The following is a 16,872-nucleotide window of genomic DNA, read 5'->3' on the forward strand; positions in this document are numbered from 1 at the left end:
TTCTACAGTGTTGTGGAATATATTGGGACTATATAAATTTAGATTATTATTGCTTTCTTAGTTTCCTGCTTTATTATATTTGAATGTGTAGCATCCACTGGTGGTATATATAACAGTATTATGTTCAGATTAATTAATAGATAATGGAGCTTCCTTAATTAGTTCTACATGATACGGAAACTTAAGAACAGAAGTGAAATATCCATCTTTAACCACTGGAGGGAGACACAGTACATATTTTATTATCTGTAACCTGTATTCTTTTTCACCTACTGTTTTCCATGCTAATTTAATAAATTGCAGAGGAAAATTATAAGAAGTGGAGATTGAGACAACGTAAATAGCTAAACATAGAATTTACACTACAATATTCAGTCATTTGGCCTTTATTTAAAGCTGAACCCACTTACATAGCAGGATCACAGTGTTATGACAATATTTTGGCTTTATCCATTATTGCTAGAACATTTCACAGTGTTAATTTGATGAATCTCTATTAGGTTGCCTAGTGATTAAGTCTGATGGCATTTCTGTAGGGGTTCTTGCTATCCCTCCCTCTATATGTTGGTCTGCAGTAGTAAGCCAACTCCTAGACATGCTGTTCCTCCCACTATTGTTCTTGTAGTTGAGACTTTATGAAATGATTGCAGGGAAAGGTGGGAAGAATAGAAGTGCACAATGTGTCTGATGACTGCACTTTAATGCTCAGGCAGGCAGTTATCTTGAGTGGCTGTGCCAGGACTCCACACCTTGCTCCTCAGACTTATTCCAGCGATCCTGCCCAAGCCACAGCTGGGATTACACTGCTGCAGGTGGGAGCTGTTCTATGAGATTTCCTCTGGAGTAAAGGAGCAGCAACTGAGAGGCTGATCAGAGCTCATGAGACATCCCATAAGATGATCATTGCTGCAGTGAGACTTCTGTCTGGATGCTGCCTGTAACTACACGTGTGTAAGAAGCATCTTGGACAGGTGTAGGGTCTGCAAAAACCACTGTCAACAGTTATTAGAGGGGGTTAACAGACTGCTTAATGGAGTATATTACAGTATATTGGAGTACAGAAGGATGCTGCTGAGATAGGACTTGTTCCAGCACCCTGGACCTACAAGGAGCCTTCAGCTACAGACCTGGAAGCAGGTAGGTTCATACATAGTAATATGGTCATTGTGGGTCAAACTCCTCATTATTGTGCAACGTCTGCCTACTTGCGAATTAAGTCAAAGGGGTTTATCTTAAAAGTGTTAAAGCTTTTAGGTCAAGTGCTCAGTGATGCATTGCAATTCATTTTATGCTCTTGATTAGCGTGCTTCATTTGTATTGCTGAGTGTAGGTGTTGGCTTTGGTTGATGATTTACAGTCAATTATTTGGGCATGGTTTCACATAGAGCTGGAACAGTGCTGACCTCCTGCAGAATGTAATACTCAAGCAGATGGGGTTCAGAGGACAGAAATTAATTAAGAGATACAGTAGCAAAGTGTTTCCTTCTCTTGGTTCTATCTCCTAAGCTGAACCCCTACAAGTTTACCATTCACTTTGCAGTGTGTATTTGTAAATATGGGAAATGCATATACAAGTGTGTGTGTGTGTGTATATATATATGTATATATATATATATATATATATATATATCATACGTACGTACGTACATACATACATACACACACACGTGTACATAGTGTCTGTATATATAATATATATATATATATATATATATATATGTGTGTGTACATATATATATATATATATATATATATATATGCATGTGTATATAGTGTCTGTGTATATATATATATATATATTTTTATATCTGTGTATATATATATATATACATACATATATTCAAAAAAATTAGAAGGCAGCACTCCATTGTTCTTCTTCAGGTTTGTCTTTCATTAATGGCCCATATCACAGGACGTTTCGGTCAGGAACTGACCTTTCTCCAACAGTCTTATAGTGTATATATATATATATATATATATATATATATATATATATATATATATATATATATATATGTGTACATATGTATATCTGAAAACTAAAGTTTCAATTCTGAAGGAAAGCTATTATGCAGAATTTGTGAGTCTTCAAATAGCTCTGGTGCTAATTCTGCAATATCTGCAGTATACCATAGTGTGACTAACTGAATTTCTTTTAACCAAGTTATTATTACATTTCTATTCTGTCCCCACTGAATAATTTGCAGTTTAGTGATTTGTAGCATTTGTTCTGCAATGTAAAAAAAAAATCAGATAAATGGTTATAACTTCACTCCTGAAATAATTTGAGCAATGGAGCTTTGAGGTGTAATTTCTATTTTCCCAAACCATTCTAATATGATTCCTTTTTGCATTATTATTCTATCAGTGTACTTAGAAGCCTGGCATTGTTGCTGCACATATAAGCATAGGCAACAGGATTATGGATATTCATTGTCTGTTTCTTAGTCATATTGTATCAGCGTGGTAACTAGAATTGGGAAAGAAATTGGTTTTTAGAATATGTATTTTGCCTTATAATTGTAATTTGAGCATAATCCTCCTAAAATGACTGAATCCAAATTATGGCAGTAACATTGCATGTCTTACAGATCTTTTCATAGCAGAAAATCACTTTTGACAAATTGATAATTTCTTTTTTAGCTCTTGGTATTAACTATTCTATTTCCAGGGGTTGTTTAAGTTGATAATAAGTACAGTTCTTGCTTCCTGGACACATGGTTTGTGACCTTCAGATTGCCTATAGAATATAGCAGGAGTCCACATTAGCAATGTGTCAATCAGTCTCTGGCAAAATGGAAATTCAATGCAGAGTTTACATGGATTATTTTTTGAACACAACTATCAACAAGATCATTGATAAATATCTGAATGCTGGACTCTCCACTGATCACTATAAGGAAGACCTCATGATTTTTCTTTATTAACACTCAGCGCGGAGGAGCTATCATAGGGCAATGGCCAATGGTCATGGATGTCCCCTGCTGCTCCATGCAATACTTATAGGACTCAAGGAAAGATCTGAATACTTTACTTGTCATGTTTGCCTGCCTCTTTGAAACCGAATGAAGAGGCAGAACACGTTTAACCACCACTAAGTTCAAATTGAGAAGAGGAATGGGGAGCCCCCGGCCCCCAGTCTAGTGATTAAAGGGGTTCAAACAGGCAGGGACCTGAAGAACATGACAATTTATCTGGGGATAGGTTATAACTTTTCTTTTGTGGGATAACCCCTTTAATTTATCAAAATTGTAGTAGTAGTAGTAGTAGTAGTGCAGCACTCCTGGTTATAGCAGCTTGGATAGGATACAACCCCATTAGTAAGCATATAACAAAAATCCGGCACTCAAAAAAATGATGCTGAAACTTTATTCTCAGAACATGAAATCTGTGTATTAACATAAATATGAGGTTTCGGTCACTCAGACCTTCTTCAGATGTACACAGTTTGCTGTGGAATAGGGCATACAGGTGCCAGTTATGTATATGGCAGAGATTGCCTGAAGGAAGTGTACTTGAAAGTATCTACAGATAGCATTAGAACATCATAGAATAAGAATACGTATGTCAGAGAGGCCAAAATTACAATATAATATCAAAGATACCTGGGGAAAAAGGTCAAACAGGCTGATAAAAAAAAGTAAAAGGCAAGAGAATTCAGAAACAAGTAATCCAAAAACTGGGATTGGATAAATATAATTATATCAGCCCACTTGTATAAATGCATTGACTAGCAGACTTAGCATAATAACAGGTATACAAATAGCGATATACTCCCCGCTGCTTGTAAAGGTGCAAGAAGCTACAAGTGAGCTACTGGAGTGAAAATGTCCAAGATGCTGGTCTAATGACAGTGGTGGAACACTCCCAGTACAAATGACAGTGAAAGCCAAGGTGTGATGCAGCAATCCCTTTAATTTCTCCTTTTAAGTTGTTTGGGGGACAGAATTTAGGGGTTATGACTTTGTTTTAAATTTAATCTTTTTTATCCTTCATTTAGAGATGACCTGTCACCAGATCAAAAGTGTGCAGTTTTTGCTGTTATTTTATTCCAACTTTTTCCGAGTATGACGTTTTTTTTTTAAATTCTTAGTATAGCCCCATAGATTTCCAAAGGGGCGTGCCTCACAAAGGTAAAAAAGCAGAACAGTCTAAAGAAACCCAAGACGTGAGTCTGATTGAGTGTTTCTGTGTTTTCTATTTAGACAGGCCAAATCATTTTTGTCTTGTGCTGCCTATTTAGGTTCTAACTGTGGTGCCGGCCACTGGTCTGATTAACATTGGGTGTCTTGATCCAGGTCCTGCTTACTACTTCAACTTGCCCATATAGGGAGTAGAAACGTCTCTAGGCCAGAGTCATGTAATATAATTTGATGCAATTTTCATGCAAGGGCCAGGTGAATCCTAAAGAAAGGAAAAGAAGAAAAATATAGGCAACCAACTTCACAACATCAATCTGAACTACGTGGGCATCAGTCAATGAACCTAATTGATTTGTAAAACCCTTACAGTTTAGGCAAATACTAATATCAAGGCTAGTGATGTATAGGGGCTGATTTTATCGGACCAGTCAGATCTGCCAATTACCAAATTAAGTGGGTCTTTATCCTGATTTGTGAGCTCCTTCACACGGCGGACAGACAGGAGCTACCTAAATGTACATGCCTGTAAGGCCCCTTTCATACATCAATTTTTTGGCGTCAGTCACAATCGGTCGGCTCCACGGATGGACAAAGCCATCGCAGATTGTGGAAAATCTGATGCGACAGATCCGTAAAAAAAAACCGGATCCGTCACATCTTTTTTTGTCAGGCCAAACATTATTTGCTACATCCTGGAGAGAGAGAGAGAGAGAAAGAGAGAGAGAATCTCCATGACCATTTGGAGCAGCATAATTAAAAAAACAGATCCGCCACCTGTTTCCATCATATGATGGATTACGACAGATCCTGCGCCCATAGGCTTCCATTCTACCAAATGACGTACGGTGACGGATCCATCGCTGTCTGTTTTTTCGACGCAGACAAAAAAAGCGTTACTATGTCCTTTGTCTCCATCTGATGGACAAAGATGTTTTGAAGGATCAGTTGAACGGCTGATGAAACGTTAGGGCATCCGTCGCAATCTGTCGCTAATACAAGTCTATGACAGGAAAAATGGATCCAGTGGCATCAGTCGCCGGAACCGTTTTTTTCCAAAATTTGATGCATTGTGACTGATGCAAAAAACGGATGTGTGAAAGAGGCCTAAGGCCCCATGCACACTTTAAGTAACTGGTGAGGTTTTTGTTACCTAAGTTTCTATAAGCCAAAACCAGGAGTGGGTATAAAATACAGAAGTGGTGCCCGTGTCTCTATTACACTTTTCCTCTGATTGTTCCACTCCTAATTTTGGCTACAAATACTGAGGTAAAAAACTCACACAAGGCCTAAATCTGACAAGACAATAATACTAATTATTACTAAATCCCCCATCTGTATGTCTTTGGAGTGTGGGAGGAATCCCACGCAAACATGGGGAGAACATACAAACTCCTTGCAGATGTTGTCCTTGGTGGGAATTGAACTCAGGGCTGCAGAGCAACAGTGCTAACTACTGAGCCACCGTGCCGCCCAACTAGTACATGCTGCGATTTTTGCCACAAGGATCTGATGCAAACATTAGATCTGTTCTCCAAATGGATATCACACGGAGCAAAAATACGTTCGTATAAATGTACCCGAAGATATGAAATTATTTGTTTAGCACAATTCAAGAATACTTTTACTGTGCCTTTACTAGTCTTCTATCTAAATACTGTTATGAGAAAAAGGCGAAGGTATTCTGGGAGTAATACCTTTATTGGCTAACCAGAAATATTATATTAACAATCTCCCTTCCTCAGACAATTATAAACTTGCTGGTATTCATATAAATACATTTATCAAGACCATTAAACTTGCAACCAAAAGGACAAAAACTGATTTAAGACAATCTTGATAAGAATTTAGTGTCTGAAATGCATACAGAGTAATTTTAGACATTTTCTTGTAAGCTGACTTATTTCTATTGCATTTAGCTATAATCATTATGTGTAAATGACCTTGTTATAATTAAAGTTGAAATGAATGCAGTCTTTTTAAATCATCAGCCTAGGAAATAATGCAGCTCATTGTAAACCCCAGTTAGTGAACTGTTTGCATTCTACAGTACTACAAAAAAAATTGTTTGTACACACTAATCATGCCTAATCATAACATTAATCATCATAGTAGTCATTACACATATTTACAGAAGTGTAGCCAGGCTTACACTCATACAGTAGGGGAGTTTTGTTTTTTTGTACTGTGGTCTATGCTTCATTTGCTATATTCTGTCAGGGTTAAGGATGAGCGGACCCGTGGTAGTTTGAGTTTGCTGGGTTTGGACAGACTTTAGTTGAAAGTTTGGTTTGGGACCTGGGCTTGACCGAGAACCCCAAACCCTACATAAGTCAGTGGGGACACAAACTTTGGTGCTGTAAAATGGCTTTAAAATGATTGTGGTAAGGGCTAGGGGGCTGCAGAAGGAAGCAAAATGGGGGTGAGAGCTGGACAATTGTGAAATGTGGATAGCAAATAAATAAAATCATGTGGGGTCCCACCTATTTTTTTTTTTTTTTTTTCTTTTTTTTTATTTACCAGTGCAGGTAAAGCAGACAGCTCTGGGCTGCAGTCCTCAGCTGTCTACCTTATGGTGGCTGGTTATTAAAAATAAAGGGGACCCCACACTGTTTTTTTTATATTATTTAAATAAATACAAAAAATAGCTTGGGGTCCCCACATTTTTAAAAACTAGCCAAGATAAAGCAGACAGCTGGGGACTGGTGTTAACATGCTGGGAAGGCCCATGGTTGTTTGGCCCTTCCCTACCTAAAAATAGCAGCCAGCAGTCACACCAGGAGTGGTGCATCCATTAGATACACCAATTCTGTCATTTTGCCCAACTGTGCCAAATTGCCCTGGTGCGGTGGCAATCGTTATAGTACTTTTGGGGTTCATGTTAGCTGTGAATTGACAGTTGGAATCAAGACCAGGAGTTAGTAATGTTGATACGCCTACCAGACACCAATATTACTAACCCTCAAGTGTACATTTTTAAAATACACGCAGGGAAAAATAGTTTATTTGAATAAAGCTCTCCCACACTCCCTCATTCACATATTTATTTATTAAAAATAAATCCTAGAACTTCCAACGTAATTCAATGGTGTAATATCCTATGACACCCATCGAATTCTATGGAGCTTCGTTCTTAGAACGTTCTGAGAACGAGACTCCGTAGGTCACTCCCGGTCAGCGGCAGGCACGGAATTTCTCTTGTGAGAAATTCCGGTTTTGTCACTGATCAGGAGTGACCTATGAAGCCCCATTCTCAAAACGTTCTGAGAACAAAGCTTCATAGGATTTGATGGTCACCGGGGAACATTACACTATTGGATAACATTGAAACTTTGAAGATTTTTTAATTAAAGGGAACCTGTAAGGTGCAATATGCACCCAGAACCATGAGCATTTCCGGGTGCATATTTCTAATTTCTGCCTAACTGTCCCTGTATCTAGTAGCAAACATAAAGAGATTTTTAGAAAAGTGTTTCTAAAGATTCTTTATGATATACTAATGAGCGCAGGGACTAGTCGCAAGGGTATTAGTTCCTGCTCTCATTCCGCCCTCTTAGCAGCATGTTAGCACGCCCACAGGGGTATGCTAACATGCTATTCAATGCCCATTGCACAGCCTCATCAGTGGTGACATGCGTTGTGTCCATTGTCACCGCTTCAGAACGGCCGGCCTTAAGGTCAGTGCACATGATCAGAAGTCACCGTACTTTCTGGTCAGAGTTTTAAAACTGATAGAGGCTTCTCCAGGCAAACAGTTATAAACAGACAGGTCTAGAATGCAACTAGGATGCCATTAATTTGCTTTCCAATTTTTCATTTTTGACTAGGGATTAGTGATAGGCGAACCTGAACTGTAAAGTTAGGGGTCCATACTGAACACTTAATGTCTGTGCATGGACCACTAATACTGTTCGGATTTGGAGTTTACGCGTGGCTGTCATACTGCTTCCTGGTATGTTCATTAAATCTTATAAATATTCACTGCTTCCCCCACCCACCCTCTGTGACAGTGTGTATTTAGTTGCAGTCAGATTGCACCCCCATCCTCTGTGTCGACGTCTGTGATTGGTTGACCTCACACTAGCTGTCTAGGTCTCAAAAATGGAGTGTAAAAATAAATAATTGGTAAAAATGGCATAGGGTCCCCCATATTTTGATACCTAGTGCAGAGAAAGCAGACAGCTGGAGGCAGCAGCCCCCACCTGTCAGCTTTACCTTTTACGAGGGACCTTACTTGGGTTTTTTAAAATTATTTAATTAAATAATTTACAAAAAACAGCATTGGGGCCCCCCAATTTTGATACCCAGCCAAGATAACACATAAAACTGGGGGCTGGTTTTCTCAGGCTGGGGAGGCCCATGGTTATTGGGCCCTCCTCAGCCTAAAATACCACAACTAATCATATGCTAAGTTGTTGCAAGTTAAATTTATTTATCAGATAGCCAAAATGATTGTCTATAAAATGAAGCTAGTCTCACGCTCAAAGACGTAATGCATGATGAAATATGGAACCTGAAAGTCAAGAGTTGAAAATATTGTTACTCTTTTGCTTGTTACTGTAATTTCACACAAACCCCCAAAAATGGACCACACAAAATTGTTGGCACCTTTCCAAAATTGTGGGTACACAACTTTGTTTCAATTATGATATGTTTGTGCAAATTCACCTGTGATAAGTAACAGGTGTGGGCAACATGAAAATCACACCTGAAACCAGATAAAAAAAAGAAGTTGACTCAAGATCTGCCTTGTGTGTCTGGGTGTTCCAAACTAAGTATGGAGAACAAAAAGGGTATACAAGAACTGTCTGAGGACTTGAGGACCAAAATTGTTGAAAAATATCAACAATCTTAAGGTTACAAGTCCATTTTCAGATCTTGATGTCATTTTGTCCATACTGCGCAATATAATCAAGAAGTTTACAACCTATTGCACTGTAGCTAATCTCCCTGGACATTGGTGACAGAGTAAAATTGATGAAAGGTTGCAATGCAGGATAGTCCAGATGGTGGATAAGCAGCCCCAATCAAGTTCCAAAGAAATTCTAGCTGTCTTGTGGACTTGGGGTGCATCAGTATAAGCAAACTATCCATCAACATTTGAATGAAATGAAATACTATGGCAGGAGACCCAGGAGGACCCACTGCTGACAAAGAGACATTAAAAAAAGTAGACTGCAGTTTTCCAAAATGTACGTGAGTAAGCCAAAATACTTTTGGGAAAGCGTCTTTTGGACAGATGAGACCAAGATAGAGCTTTTTGGTAAATCATATAATTTTGCTGTTTACTGAAAATAGAATGAGGCCTACAAAGAAAAGAACACAGTATATATAGTCAAATATGGTGGAGGTTCAAAGATGTTTTGGGGTTGTTTTGCTGCCTCTGGCACTGAATGACTTGACTGTGTGCAAGGCATCATTAAAAAATCTGAATATTACCAAAGGATTTTGAGTCCTAATGTAGTGCCCTGTGTCAGAAAACTGGGTTTGCATCCTAGGTCATGGGGCTTCCAGCAGGACAATGACCCCAACAAACTTCAAGTAGCATCCAGAAATGGATGGAAACAAAACACTGGACAGTTATGAAGTGGCAGCAATGAGTCTGGATCTAAATCCCATTAAACACCTGTAGAGAGATCTTAAAACTGCTGTTGGGAGAAGGCACCCTTCAAATATGAGACCTGGAGCAGTTTTCATAAGAAAAGTGGTCCAAAATTCCAGTTGAGAGGTGTAATAAGCTTATTGATAGTTATAGGTAGTGATTGATTGCAGATGTGTTGAGGGTGCCAACAATTTTTGTCAGGTCCATTTTTTAGGGTTTTGTGTGACATTTTGTCCAATTTGCCTTTGTTGTTCTAATACACACAAAGGAACTAAACATGTATAAAAAAAAAATTGTGTAATTGCAATAATTTTCTGGGAGAAATACTTCATTTTCTGAAACAATTTCAAGGGTGCCAACACTTTTGGCCATGACTGTATATACTAATTGCTTTGAAAGTCACTAGTTTCTAAAACAAGTAAACAAATCTATATAATAATTTTTTACATTTTTTAATAAAAGTGGATTTTTGCTGCTATGTCCTCTTTAATTTTCTTTCTTATTTTGCTCTCAAAGAGCTATGTTTTTTATGTATATCCGAAGTGTGAATGGATACAATTTACTAAAGCTGTAAAAGTAATTGAATAGCTAATTATCTTCATATCGTATACATCGCACCCTAGCCACTAGTTACTTCACTTACAATGCTATTAAAATGTTAGATTAATTATATTGTGCATATATTATGGAAAAACTGTTGCTTGGTGAATCCAGATTGTTTATTCCCCATATTTAATTGCGGTAGCTATTACAATAATGATCCTATTTTCAATTATGAGCAATTTCCATAGCTCAATCCCTTCTGTGCCAAGGTGCCAACTTTGTACTTTTTAATCCAGTGCTACAAGTCATTAAACTCTCTGATGCTGTAAAGTAAAGTTGTGGCCAAAAGTTTTGAGACTGACACTAATTTTTCTTTTCACAAAGTTTGCTGCTTTGTGGTCCAAGCGTCATTAGTTTTTCTCATAGAGGAAATAAAAACTTCTTTTCCTACCTAGCGGTCTGTGAGAAGTGGACCACACTTGGATGAAATCCGAGTGCTCTCCGATTTTTATTTTCATGGTCCCATAAACTTGCATTGCCGATTTTGATCTGACACTTCGATCAAAATTGGACGTCTCCAAGAGTTTGCCTGGACCACTTGGTCTGTGGGAAATCATGGACATTTGAATGATCGCATTTACTGTTGTAGGCATAAAACAGACTTTTGAAAGCAGCCTTAGTCAGATGTTTTTGTGGTTACTGAAGTTCAGTTATAAGGATTTCATAAGTTTTTAATGATAAATATAAAATGTTATGCAAAGACTCCAATATTTTCAGTGTTGACACTTATTTTTCAAGACTTCTGCCTTTCGCCCTGGCATGCTGGATTTCGGCTTTCTCTGCAGACTTTGTCTGTCCTTGATGATTTTCTTGGAGAGAAGTGGCTACTTTGCCACACTTCCTGACCTTCTTGACTTTTGCCATTCTTGAGAAGTCTCTGTACTGGAGTTGACCTGATTCCGTAGCTGAGTCCTCTTTTGGAAATAGTTCCAGCACTTACTAAACTTTCTTGAATGCCCTGAAGCCTTTTTCACAGTAATTTAACTTATTTCTTTGAAGCTGTTTATGGATTGAATAATGATTGATTTACGGACAATCTTACAAGCAGCAGTGACCTTTCCTGTAAAGCCCTCTTGATCAAAAGCAATGATCACTGCACTTGTTATCTTGGCGGTAACCATGGTTAACAGAGATAGCCAATTATTTCAACACCAACCTACTTTTTAAAGCAACCATTCTGTTCTACTAATTTAATCAGTACGACTGATAAACAACCCTGTCCATTTTAAAGAGAACCTGTCATCACGATTTAACCTGTTAAAGTAAAGGCCCAGTCACACACAACGACTTACCAGCGGTCCCGAAAACGATATGACCTGATAGGGATCGCAGGTAAGTCGCTGGGAGGTCGCTGGTGAGATGTCACACAGTCAGATCTTACCAGCGATACAGGAACAATACAGGTCGCAGTAGCAACCTGTATAATGATCTCTGCAGTCACCGTGACCCTGTCACACAGTGTCAAACACAGCGATGTGTCCTGCCCAGCAGGACATAGCCTTTGAAGAAAATGGCCTGGACCATTCTGCAACGACTAGCGATCTCACAGCAGGGGCCTGATTGCTGGTAGGTGTCACACATAACAAAATCGCTAACGGGATCGCTACTGCATCACAGAAACCGTGACTCATCTGCGATCTCGCTAGCGATCTCGTTATGTGTGACGGTACCTTAAGGCTGTGTGCGCACGCTGCATTTTTTGCCGCATTTTTTGGGTGCAGTTTTGGTCTCAAAACTGCATGAATTTGCTTCCCCACCAAAGTGTACGAGATTTTATTTTTGCTGTCCGCACATTGAAGTATTTTTTTGGAGTGTCTTTGTGGTGACCACAAAGATGCAGCATGTCAATTTTTTTGGCGTGTTTCCTTACTTTTTTCACCCATTGAAATCAATGAGGTGTGGAAAACTGCAATGAAAAATGCAAGTTGTTATTTTACATGCGTTTTAGTGCGTTTTTATGATTAGACTCCGGGTCGGCGGGGATTGATCTCTGGTATTTGGCCAGACACTGCTCCCCATATAAAGTCTATGGGGACCAAAATCGGGCACAAATGGGTAGGAGCAAGCGCTTCATACTCACTGATGATCACTCGGCTGTCATGCTGCTGCTGCAGCAGCTCTTTCATCTTCCAGAGCCGGCCATTCATTAGGCTCATAATATATTCACTCCTTCCCTGCTCACCGGTAGCTGTGTTTGTTTGCAGGCAGACCTGCTCCCACGCTGAGTGACAGGTGTCTGACTACAGCAAATCACAGACGCCGATGAGCATTTCTATATTGTACAGTAAATTATATAAATAAATAATAAAAGAAAACGACATGTAGTCCCCCCAATTTTGATAACCAGCCAAGATAAAGTCTCACAGCTGGGGGCTGTTATTCTCAGGCTGGGGAGACCCACATTATTGAGAGCCCCTCTAGCCTAAAAATATCAGCCAGCAACTGCCCAGAATTGCCGCTTCCATTAAATGCGACAGTCCTGGGACTTTTCCCGACTCATCCCGATTGTCCTGGTGTGGTGGCAATAGTGGTAATATGGAGTTAATGGCAGCAGCCCATAGCTGCCACAAAGTCCTAGCTTAGTGATGGCAGGCATCTATGAGACACCCCCTCATCACTAAGCTGTAAGTGAAAGTAAATAAACACAATGACCCAAAAAAATCCTTTATTTGAAATAAAACACAAAAAAGCCCCCTCTTTCACCACTTTATTAACCCCTAAAACACCCCTTCAGGTCTGACATAATCTACACAAGGTCCCACGATGCATCCAGCTCTGCTGCTCTGACAATCACAGCGAGCAGCCATAGATGATGACTGCTCGCTGTGAGGGTCAGGCTGCAAGTGAAGTGAGCCGCGCAGGATCAGCGGTGACTTCAGCTGTCACCACACACCACCTGACTGAAGTCACCGCTGATCTCGCGATCACTTCAGTCATGGCCGGATTTGCGGTAACAGGTGGAGGACTCTAGCTAACATCACACATTACCTGACTGGAGTCCTCCACCTGTTACCGCAAATCTGGCCATAGCTGAAGTGAGCGCGAGATCAGAGGTGACTTCAGTTAGGTGTTGTGCGGTGACAGCTGGAGTCTTCCACTTGTGACCGCATATCAGGCCGTGGCTGAAGTGAGCCATGAGATCAGCGGTGACGTCACTCATGTGGTTTGCGGTGACAGGTGGAGGACTGTTACCGTACATCACCTGAGTGACGTCAGCACTAATCCCGCAGCTCACTTTAGTAGAGACCTGACAGGTGGAGGACTCCTGCATTTTTTTAGGCCAAAAACGCTGCTCTTTGTAGTCACCACAAAAGATAAACATGCTGCATCTTTGTGGTCACCACAAGATAAAAACGCTGCATCTTTATGGTCAAAAAAATATGCAGCGTGTGCACATAGCATAAAGGTATGGCCATAATGGCCTTGTTACCTGACCATGTTGGAAAATGAGTACATGCCAAAGAAAATCTTAGCAATAAATGTAAAGTTAAAACTAAAATTTTTTAATTAACTAGAATTCTAACCACTGGTAAATCATAAATTAAACTGGTGTCCAGCAGATAGTTAACTATAAAAGAGTACCCAACTAAGGAAACCCCTTATTTATTGTATGCTGTCAGTAATGGTACCAGATGAAAGAGAAATGTCACAAGACCTGAGCAAGAAAATAATATCTTTACACAACAAAGGTGAAGGCTACAAGAAGATCAACAAATCTTTACTTAGTCAGAATACTGTAGCAAAATTATTAAAATTAAAAAATTAACAAAGATGGGATTGCAACCATCTCACAGAGTTATCCAGTCTCAACACAGAAGTTAAAGGGGTTTTCCACTATAAGGTTAACCCATTCTGATTCCACTTGTGTCCCCCAGTTAAAATAAAAGACAAGGAAAAGTTTGTCCAGCACCAATATGGATAAAACTCTTAAAGTTATTGAATTTTTTTTAAAACATCATAAAATACAGGACACTGACGCGTTTCGGATGTCAGTCCTTAGTCGTGTACCTACGACTAAGGACTGATGTCCAAAACACATCAGGTGTCCTGTGTTTTATGATGTTTTAACAAAATTTCATTAAATTTTAGAGTTTTATCCATATTGGTGCTAGACAAACAGTTTTCTATGTCTACTTCCCATGGAAGCCAGCCACGCATTACTGTGCACCTGCAATTTGTCTGGATCAACACAGTGGATGTTTGAACAGTCATCAGACTCTTGATGAGCTGATCATTTTGTTTTTTCCCTCTAAAATAAAAGACCCTGTACTCATCTCCTGTTCTGGCACCGTTCTGTTTGGGGCTGACGTAACATTGTGACTTCACACGAGCCCCGCGTCAAGTCACCATTGGCTTCCCTCTTCCTGCCTTCGTACCAAAATAGCAATCAAAAGGAAGTGAGTGGCAGCCGCAGCATCACTTCCTGTTGATTAACTTATTTGGTCTGAAGAGGAGCCAGTGGTGATTGGACACATGGTTCACATGACTTCACAATGTCACTTGAGTCCCAAACTGTGATTACCAACACCGCTGAAATGGTGCCAGAATGGGAGGTCAGTACAGCGTTTTGTTTTTTTTTAACTGGGGGAAGCAAGTGTAATCAGAAGGCGTTGTCTTAGTAGTGGCCAATGCCTTTAATACCTAAACAGGAGTAAAGAAAAAGTGACTTGCACATTCACATCAGTTTGCAAATACATGTAAAATATATATTTGTACCGTGTTAGCCAGTAGAGATAAAAACATATTTAAAAGAACTAAGAGTCCATAGTGGTTGATACCTTTTAATGGCTAACTGAAAAGATGGTAATAGCAAGCTTTCGAGACTACTCAGGTCTCTTCATTATGCTCAGTATAACACAAAATCTGAAGAGTCACATATTTATACACAACAGTACATAGAATGGAGCCACAAATAAGACATGTGATGCTGGCCACATCCGTGCAGTTGAGGGGATGCGGGGTGAGTTTTCCCTTTCCACTTTTAATTTTTCATATATACATTTCATTTATGGTATCATAAATTCATGGATGTACTGCTCTATAGTGAAAAAGAAGATGCTACCACCACTCTATGCTCTTGGTAAATGTTCACTTTTCCAAAATGACAGTGATCCAAAAAACACACCTAAGACTATTACTGCATTTCTGAAGAAGAAAAGGGTAAAAGTCATTCAGTGACCAAGCATGTCCCCTTATCTGAACCAAATTGAACACCTATGGAGAATTCTGAAAAGACAGGTTGAGCATCACTCTCTATCCAATATTCAAGCTCTAAAAAAGGTCGTTCTTGAACAATGGAAGAAGCTAGATATTACAAAATGTCACAAACTTGTTTATTCCATACCTAGAAGGTTGTGTCTTTAACCCCTTAATGACCTAGGATGTATATATACGTCCTATGTCTCCCAACCTCTCTTTGATGTGGAATCGTGTGGCGAGACCACATGTTTCCCCACACATGTCGGCTGATCTGATCAGCCAAAATGTGAAGCGACCAGGCATTGGGGAATCGGAGATCCACTCGCTTTTGTTAACCTCTTAGATCATGCTGTCCAACTCTGACAGTGCAATCTAACGCTTCATCAGGAATCGCGCTGTTCCCCGCCACCATCGGCGGCCCCGTGATACAATCCCGGGACACCAATGGGTTGTCATGACAGTATGGGGTCAGCTGATGACCCTTGTTGTTGTCATGACTCACTGCCTGTGAATGCTGGCAGAGCGATGACATTCACAGAAGGTCAGCATTTCTGCTCATCAGAGTGGTGCTGAAGCACCGCTCTGATCAGCAGAAGACATCAGACAGTAAAGTCATAAATTTCCCTAAGGGGACTAGTAAAATCAATAAAAAAATGTAAAAAAAAAGTTTTTAAAAATATGAAAAAATGTTTAACAAAATCCTAAAAGTTCAAATCACCCCCCTTGAAAATAAAGCAATAATAATAAAAAAAAATGCACTTATTTAATATTGCAACATTCGGAAATGCGCAATCTGTCAAAATATAAAATCCATTAATCTGATCGGTAAACGGCATAGCCACAAAAAAAAATCAAAACACCAGAATTAATTTTTTTTGGTTGTCGCAACATTGCACTACAATTCAATAACAGGTGATAAAACATTGTATCTACCTAAAAATGATATGATTAAAAACATCAGCTCACGATGCAAAAAATAAACCATCACATAGCTCCAGATTCCAAAAATGAGAACGCTATGGGACTCGGAAAATGGAGACAAAAGCGCAATTCTTTTTTTTTTTTTTTTTTTTTTTTTTTTTATACAAACATCTGAATTTTTTTTCACCACTTTGATAAAAGTAGAACTATACATGCTTGATATCTATTTACTCGTACTGACCTGGGGGATCATATTGTCAGGTCAGTTTTACCATGTGCTGAACATGGTAAACCACCTCTCCCCAAAAGATAATTGTGCAATTGCATTGTTTTTTTGCAATTTCACCACACTTGGAATTTGTTTCCCGTTTTCTAGTAAAATATAGGGCAGGAATCATGTCATTTAAA

The 16,872-nt window shown here is 39.2% G+C and overlaps 1 protein-coding gene across 3 annotated transcripts in view; it reads left to right on the top strand.

Annotated features, from left to right (window-relative positions):
- The first annotated feature begins 616 nt into the window (after positions 1–616).
- TAFA2 (TAFA chemokine like family member 2) overlaps positions 617–16,872 on the top strand; it is a 643,090-nt gene continuing 626,834 nt past the window's right edge. For 2 of the 3 annotated variants that reach the window (XR_012753036.1, XM_075344946.1), the window contains exon 1: positions 617–1,137. The gene's annotated coding sequence lies outside the window, so the exon portion shown is untranslated. The remainder of the gene's footprint in view (positions 1,138–16,872) is intronic. The other variant, XM_075344947.1, reaches the window with a different exon arrangement.

Source organism: Anomaloglossus baeobatrachus, chromosome 4 (assembly GCF_048569485.1).
Source record: "Anomaloglossus baeobatrachus isolate aAnoBae1 chromosome 4, aAnoBae1.hap1, whole genome shotgun sequence".
In the NCBI taxonomy this organism is placed as follows: domain Eukaryota; kingdom Metazoa; phylum Chordata; class Amphibia; order Anura; family Aromobatidae; genus Anomaloglossus; species Anomaloglossus baeobatrachus.